At 49.4% G+C, this 8,820-nt stretch overlaps 1 long non-coding RNA gene across 1 annotated transcript; it reads right to left on the reverse strand.

The window, feature by feature from the left end:
- Positions 1-6,112: 6,112 nt before the first annotated feature.
- Positions 6,113-6,782, reverse strand: LOC113591791 (uncharacterized). The gene is made up of 2 exons (XR_003412237.3): positions 6,540-6,782; positions 6,113-6,458 (listed from the first exon to the last, which is right to left on the reverse strand). It is a non-coding gene; the product is annotated as an uncharacterized LOC113591791 (long non-coding RNA).
- Between the last annotated feature and the right edge of the window lie 2,038 nt (positions 6,783-8,820).

The raw sequence follows: 8,820 nt of genomic DNA on the forward strand, positions 1-8,820 counted from the left end.
GCCACTGCCAGAAGTCTGTGGAAGAGAAGCTAATTTCAGTGTCAAGTTAATCTAGTTTTCCAAAGTAGGTTGGGGGTTGGTGGTTGGTTGGCTGGGGGTGGGGGGTCCGCTGTGTGTGCTTCGCCCATCCAGCACTGACTGTGCCTCCTCCATACCACTCGGCAGACATCCGATGATCTCACTCAGGCGAGGAGATTAATGGCGGTCCGACTGTAAGGCGGAGGCTCTGGGTCGCATCTCACACCAGGAACAAGCTCACACCAGGACTGGAAGAAATTACTGGACAGAGTGCAGTACATCCCAGATCCTCTGGCAGCCCTGGTGAAGGGAAGAAGAAAATCGACACCCCATCCCCCCAGCCCACCCCAGTGCCGTCACGTCCCACCCCATCCAGATAAAGCGGATAAAACGGAACGATGCATCAGGTAAAACGTGGCTTCTGGCAAGACCATGATGTGCACATGGAGTCTTACATGCATGCATGCATACACACACACACACACACACACACACACACGCTAAGAGGAAGGGGATATGGGAAGCAGTAGAAGGTGAGGCCCTGTATTAACCCCAGCTGCAGGCCTGGATGAGCCCTGTAGCTACTTGGCCTTGGCTTGGCTCTCTGCGGTTTGATATGGGGATATCATGTTTAGCTCACCCTGGGGCTGTGCTGCTGTTGAAGCAGTGCAAAGAACTGGCTTGCTTCCAGCTTACCTGTGTGTGTGTGTGTGTGTGTGTGTGTGTGTGTGTGTGTGTGTGTGTGTGTGTGTGTGTGTGTGTGTGTGTGTGTGTTTTAGGGAGAAAAAGCACCATGCCTTATCCTAACTGATGGAACTAAAACTAAGACTTTGAAAAGCTCTGAGGGGCAGAGCTATGCTGCACTGTCACTCAAAGCTCAAGGAACTGAGCTCATAGCTGCTCTTTGCTCCACAGCCACTCTGGGGATTTATTCACTCTGAGCAGCGGTATCACTGAACTAATCATGTATAGCCCTGCATATGTGTGCCATCACCCTCACACCTGTGGCTGTTTATGGGCCAGCATCTGAAGGTGGGACAAACTCTCATCAGCGTATCGCGTTCTGATGGCGCAGATGTTCAAAAGCCGCACTTAGTGACTCACTTAGGCCACGTCGCGTGGACGTGATTTGCGCCACGTGGGTTTCTGCCCCCTTGCAGCGATGCTTCAGCGGGAAGTGTCCTCCCCCGTGCGCCTCGCAGATCCGTGCCACGCTGTGGCATCACACCGAGCCTCCTCTCATCCTGCTCCTGCTGCAGACGGACTGGCCCTCTGGTTCCCCCCGTTCTCCCCGAGTCACTGCGGTGGAAGGAGGCTCTGCTTGCCGAAGGAGGCACACGGTTCTAGCCTCGCTGTGTTTCGATTTTGCTAAATATGGCCATGCGGGGGTGGGGTGGGGGGTGGGCGTGACGATGGGGGTGGGCGTGACGATGGGGGTGGGGCTTCTCTTCAGGCTGAAAGAAAATCAACAGGATTTCTGACAAAACTGAAACAACGGTGATCAAAGCACGAAGGGGTAGAGTTGTAGGTATAAGGTCACGTCCACAGCATGGGCAATATTTCACAGTTTCAGGCCCTGGTGCACGAGAGGCAGTGGAGGGAAGGAAAATAAGCACAGCAGTGTGTTTTTGTTTCACTCCAGACGCGCACCATTTCCTTTGCCCCCTGAACCCCCTCTGCCTCTCATCCCTCCCTCCCTTCACCTCGTTTTTCTTTTACAGCGTCTAATGTTAATGACTCTCACGCTGGAATGGTGATAGACGTCTATTTATTATCCAGGCAGATAAGCTTTGGGGGCCATTCTTGGCGCTGGGTTGCCAGACATTTACATTTAACACCCAGAGTCCACAGGGTTTGTCAGAGTGACAGTATGGCCCAAGGCATAGGTGTGCTGAACTTTTCAGATATGTCTTACACACACACACACCCACACACACATACAGGCAGAGACACACACCCACACACACCTACACCTACACCCACACCCACACCAAAAACGAGCTTAGAAAAATGTCCTCATGGGAGGGATTGTGTGGGCCTGCATTCAGTCTGTTCCCTACAATATTTGTCCTTTGGCCTTGAGCCATTGCACCTTCCAAAATATTTCTCCTCAGCTTTGACTAGAGTATTTACTCAACTATAACATTTTCCCTAAACATATCACAGGTTTTGTGTTTGGCAAAATATACTGAAGGCATGGAATGTGAACATCGGGTTTCAGTCAGTCACGGAAAAGATGGAGAACGGGGGACAAATAAAATTGTGATCATTTGCGGAATGTTTTACTCCGCCATCCCTCCTGAAAGTTGCTAGCTCGCAGAGGCTGCTGGCGCAGCGCAGGACTGCAGAGATGGAAGCACTTTGCTCAGATACATCTATCACACTGTGCATGAGGTCATCATTTCCACATTTCTGCCTCTCTCCGAGGGGTGGAGGCAGGCAAGAGCAAACAGCCCCTCTCCGCCCGCAGCGGGAGTCTGAGAGGGCTCCTCTCCCCTCGCTCCGCAGCCAGATGGGACGGTCTGGGCCTGTGCAAACCTGACGCGGTTAGACAAGCATATTAAAAGGCCTGAGCGCAACAGAGGGCTTTTGTCCGTCCCAGCGCCGGGCGCTAGCGTCGGGTTTCCGTCTCGCCTTTCGGTGGCTCACCGAGCCCCACGGTATGTGCTGCGTACTGCGCGGGGGGGTAGCCTGTCTTGGTGAGTTTCCAGCTCTTTCATTTGTCAGGAAATTGATCTACTTGTGCTACTGTCCGTGCGGCCTGGCGGTACGCGTACCAAGCACGAGTGGGGCGAGCGTTCCCTGTCCTCTGGCCTGGCGAGAAAACGTCAGCGTCCAAACGCGAGCAGATACGTTCTTATCTGGGGATACGACAGTTAAGCAGACAGAAAAGTCGTTCATTAGGTTAGGTTCAGTAGGCTGGTTAACATTTCTGGAGCACCCTGTTATTTATTTCTATCCATCAATCCTTCTTGCTCAGAGCCGATGCCCTCTGCTTCACACTCCTCCACCAGTAAAAATACCCCATTTATGTTGATACAAGATACACAGGATCATTGTGTCTCTGGGGCAGATGGGCTCAGGGAGGGGCGTTTCCTTGGATCTGTGGATTTGTGCTGGAACATGCAGGACTAATCATAGCACCTGTGTCCTTTATGACATAGCTGTGCGGTCACGTGCTCAGACAGTGCTTTGAGTGGCCCCTCCAAAGCACCCCGGTCAGTCAACACCTCTGGTTGACCTCCCATTAACCTGGACAAGAAGAGATCCATCTCCCATCCCGGGTCGCCGCTCAGAAAGCTCAGGCCGAAAGCCAGCAGAAAGCGTGGAATTGCGGGGAAGGTTCCTCAGGATTATGCATGGTGGACAACAAAAGGACAGCGAGCAGAGAAGCTGGCGAGGCTGATGACGTGAGCCACTCCGCAGGCCTAGTGCAGAGCGATACCACATGCAGGACCACTTGTGTATCTGGTAAATATTATTTTGGGGTGATGGCTCATGTCCTCCCCAGAGCAGGGCCGCCCTGCGCCTCTGAAGAGCATAATGTGGAACAGAAGGGCAGTGCTTTGCTCACTGTCCGCTGCATTAACCCCAATCAGCTTTGGGAAGGCATCCTGACATCGGGGGGGGGGGGGGGGGAGGACAGACAGGGCATGAATGGGCTTCGTACAGGCAGAATTGCTCCCCTTTTGAAAGATTTAGCTTGATTGGCTCATTTTTTATAGCATGTATTTCTATCCTCCTGGGGCCTGAATTAGAGATGGCTTGAGGGCTTCATTTTTCCTTCAGGCCTGTGGCCCTCTGCTATTCAGTGACCACATGCGAAACCTGCGTCTTCAGTGAGATTTGCTCATTGTCTTTCTCTCGTAGAATGTCTATCATCCATTAATTTTCATAAAGGTACAAGATGTTCATGTAATTTCTCTTTAATGAAACACACTTTTTATTCAGAAAGTTTACTGGGGTTTTTTTTTGTCTCTTGCCACTCTTACAGACTAACAAAAGTTTCAGTGAGGATTCAAACAAGTAGCACACATGATTATTTTCTTTAGACTTACAACTGAAATTACACTATATAAACTATATCAATTAAACTCCTTTTTTTCCCTTTTAAATTCATCTGATAATGGCCAAACGTTTCATTTGTCAAAAGCAAAACTAACATTGCACCTTCTGCCACATAACAAATCCAAATTTCACATTACAGCTTCATTTCTTGTTCATTATTGGGAGTCCACTGGTGGTCTTCCTCAGTAAACGCTCTGCAGACGGATCCTTCACATGTACATGGAGCACGTCATTAATCAGAGCCCTGAGGCTCCCATGTCTCCTCATCCCGCCCGTCTGTCCAATCTCCACACACGCCTCCCCCAAATGCCATCGCCCGTGACAGGTAAAGCAGCCCGGAGAAGTTACAGTGCCACTGTCTTGGCACTGATGGGTCTGCTGCCTGCACTGCTTCTACTGACATACATATTCATCGCTCGGCAGTGCCCGTGGCTCGTGGCATGCCCACCAAGCCCTCAGCATAATTTTATTCCTAATTACAAGACCCCCTCTCATGCCTCTAACGTCCCCGTGGTGCCAGAGGTGGTTGAGAGGGGGGACGCTAAAGTGGATGCCAAGGCTCGTCGTGGCTGGCATGGTGACTGCTCTTATAGCTTGTCCAGCGACACTCTGTTGCTGCCTCCTAAGGGAGTCCTTCACCCACTCTTCTCCCGTGACAGCGTCGTCGCCATCTTACCCGGGGTGACAGAACAGCCTTGTCGGATGTTACCGCTCATTCCGACTCACTGATCTATCACTGTTAACTGTCAGGTTTTCCTGTATCGGCTGGCTCTGCCGCTCACCTAATGGCTTTCCTCGCTGTTGATTTAGCAATGCGGGCTCCTCAAATAAGATTAAAGCTGCTCGGGAACAGCCGGCAACAGCCTCCCATCGTGGCAGCCGTCCGTTTGACAGCGGACGTGCTTTACGAACCGGCAGTCCTTCTTTTCGTCCGTGCCCTGGCAGGCAGGAGGCCAGACCGCGGCTTGCATCCGTGCCGAGGCGCCAATATCCGCTCTGTGCCCTGGGGGGCTGGGAGCGATGGCCGAGCCCTCCTGCTGCCACTGCCCTTCCGGTGCTCCAACGCGCACGCTTCCTGTCAATGCTTAGAGAGAAGTCGCCAGGAGCGTGTGCGCCGCGCCACTCTACAGCCGAAAGAGATGTTTATTGGCCCTGATTGCGATGTGTCCGCCTGCTATAAATGTGTAGGCCAAATTCTAGGGTCTGTGCTACAGTGGAAAGCTATGTGACAGCTACCCGGAGTTACGTTTTTATATTCTGAGAGTCTGCACAGTGCGCCTTAATAAAGCAGGTCTCAGTATTGTGTAGAGAGTCACCTGATCTTCAGGCCTTCCTCCACTTCTTAGCACTGTAATCTATCCATCTCCCTGGCCTATCTGAGACTCACCACATAGCTTCACGGGGTATCGTTTAGCATAAAAGATTTAGGAGCTCTCTTTCTCTTTATTTCTCTCTTTCACTCTCTTTCTCTTTCTCTCTTTCCTCTGTATCTCTTCCGGATCCGCCGTGCCGCAATTGCTCCCTGACCCACACCCTTGAACGTTTCGGGAAACTTAAACGGTCCGGAGTCTGAGGTTAACTAATCACAGAGGCGTTCGAGAAAGATGCTTCTCAACATCTAACATATTAAAAAAACGTGTTTCCTTGCATATCACAGTGGTCCTCTATCAGACATTAATAGCAGTCACAGTAGTTGGGGGAGGTTGGCAGTTGGGGGGGGTTGGGGGGGGGTTAGTGGGAACTTTCCTAGGATCTTTTATGTGGTGCACTCTGGCCAGGCAGAGTGTGGTGACCCACCTGCACTGACTGTAATGAGCAGAAAGTACAAACAGACAGTCTCCTGACAGACACCGGGGTCTGGGGGCACATCCTCTGCAGCTGGACCTGGTGCTTAAACATGGCCTGCTTTCAAGGACGTCCCTCATGACCATGGCGTGAGAGGAAGGATTCTCCAAACTAATGGCAGGTTCGCACATAGAAAAAGAGTTATGTCCCCATGAATGTCTGCTGTTACTCTGACTGGGGCTTGGTTATATTTGAGTTTATTTGGCTGTAAAATGCAGATGGTGACCAAATAAGTTCCTGTATATTCTGGTATTTAAACATTTTTTTGAAAGGACTACTGAGAGGGGCATGCACTTTTTTCCCCTTTAATAGAAAAAAACAACATTTGTGACAAATTACAATAGAGAAGTTAGCAGTTTCCATAGACATGCAAGCAAAGTAGCACAAAACGTCCTGTAACGAATTCAGAGAAATCCAACTGACAAGAACAAGTCCCATTGTTTGGATGGACCAGATACAGATGAAGGATTCATCGTCTAGTGCTGAAGACGGCCATGTAGTCATGGGAACAGTTGCGTGTTCATAATCTGCAATTAAGCAAATAACAAGCAATGGAATATTCCTCATTCCATTTCAAAATGTACTTCTGTTTCTATATAGAAACGCACCTGCATATGACTCTTCATTTCCTGATTGAGAAAGCCTGTTTTCCTTTTCACCTATTTTTTCAGGGGTACAGTTCTCTGTCAGACTGCCATCATGGAAGCGCACATTAATAATTGTCTGTCAGAATCAGAGGGAACTGACAGACAGCTCGTTTGGAATGTTGCAGAAAACTATTTCACAGTTCAGCGTCAAGGTTGTGCTACATCAACCAAATCCCTGCTAATCCCAGCTGCCAGTCAGCTCTGCCCGGCAGACAGGAACTCTTGGATGAGTTGGGTGTTGACATATTTGCCTCCACCAACGTGCTCCAAACATATTTTCGTTACTCTTTATTCACGTGGACATGCCACGCTGAAAAGGTTTTGATTCCCTGTAAAGGTATTTAAGGCACAGACAATATTTAGGACACCGATCGTGGCACGGAAACAGTTGTGCACATTCTCATTTAATCAAGCATTACAAAACAAATGAGTGGAGGGAAAGAGTGTGTGCGGTTGGGGTGGGGGAGCGATTTGGCTGGTGGACAAGTTGATCCCAGAGGAAGCGTGGTCTTATTTACTTCAGCAGTGACATGCTAGAACAGGAATCACATGAAACACAGTCTTGGTACCCAATGTTCCAATGTTCCTTACTGATTTTCTTCTACATTTCTGCAACAGTGACGTCATCTAGACGTGACCGCAGTTCGTGTAAAAGCACTTCAGTCTTTGGTGAACAAACTGAGCTCTTTGCTTTTATCCTGCAGTAAATTCAAAAGGTAATCCGGGGAAAACACAATATCTTCATTGTCAGCACTTAAGGTCTATATCGCCGTGCCTCAGGATATCCCTTTCCCGACAGGAAGTATCGCCTGCCCTCCCTTTCTCTCTCACACCTATTTGAATGGTAAAGTTATAATGAGCATGTGCATCTGAGTGGATGTGTCTGAACCATCTCACATCACATAGCATGTCACAGGGGCACCGCCTGGTTGTAAGTCATTTCTCAGTCTCATCATGTTCCTTTAAATGAGCTATTTTAATATGGGCTGCATTACTGTGTTAGAATCATGTGGGATTAAGTGACGTTGCCCTTACACTGACTTCATAATCGTTTACGTTTTTAGATTGGCCTCATTTGTCATGTGGTTGCATAAAGAGTCGTCCACTTTTCCTGGCGGGGGGGGGGGGGGGGGGGGATTTCCTCTGGTGGAAGCGTAACGTGAGCGATCTGTCCGTTCGGAGCTGTAGCCCCAAGGGCCGCGCCTCTGTATCGTCTGACAGCGGAGACCCGGCTCAGCTCCGTCCCCTTTCCCTGCTGCTCCGTCAGTCCCACATGGTCGCCCTCTCCCTCCATCTGCTGTTCGGCCCAGCCATGAAAAATCGATAGTGGCTCCATTTGCCGTATCATTGCCGCATCCCTAAACTCCGGATGGTAATGATGCTATGATAACCCGCGGGTGAGATGTGCAGGGCAGATTTTAGACTGATCGATAGCCCTGATGTACATTATGCACCCTTTTCGCTGAGTATCCACCCTGCTCAACCTGCTTGCACTATGCTATATGACGACTCTTTTGCAGTGTTAAACCTCTACAGTTTCCACCTCTCAGCAGATTACAGATTTAAACTTTTCTACCATGACACCATTCTAATATGACTTCTAATTGCTAATGACAGCAGCACAGAATTTCTTTCTGTCATGCTCTCAGGTACTTGAATACCTCTCTTTGTGTGTGTGTGTGTGTGTGTGTGTGTGTGTGTGTGTGTGTGTGTGTGTGTGTGTGTACTGGCACTGCATGGTGGCCTGGCCCCAGTCCATGCCAGGCATGATATGAGACTTCCATGACATCACTCCACTAATGGCTTCTCCCTAAATGAGCACGCTCACCTTGGGGAGAGTTTTTTTTTTTCTTTTCGCAAGGGTTCTCTCCGTTATGAGCTGCCCTGACAAACCCCACTTAAGCTGAGCCTTGTGCTTCCTTAACATGTATTTAATCCCCTCATTAAAGATATATGAAACTGCAAATCAATGGGGGCTCTGGGTTAGATCCTCAAGCTCCTTACAGAGGCTCTAATGGCTACACGCTGTTCAACATTATATGTTCCACTTAGTGTCTATATACATTACAGTCCCCGGTAGAGGAGCCCAGGCAAAGTTGTCATGGATAGACAGAGTTTAATCCAGGTACACTTCAGTGACTCTGCCAATCCCAATGGCAGGACTGTTAAGTATTCTGCTAAAAACTGAAGTATTATTTTGTGAGTGTAACATTTTAATCTGGTTATTTGGGGACCCCAATAG

This window comes from Electrophorus electricus, chromosome 10, assembly GCF_041902795.1.
Source record: "Electrophorus electricus isolate QZ-2024a chromosome 10, ASM4190279v1, whole genome shotgun sequence".
Lineage (NCBI taxonomy): Eukaryota > Metazoa > Chordata > Actinopteri > Gymnotiformes > Gymnotidae > Electrophorus > Electrophorus electricus.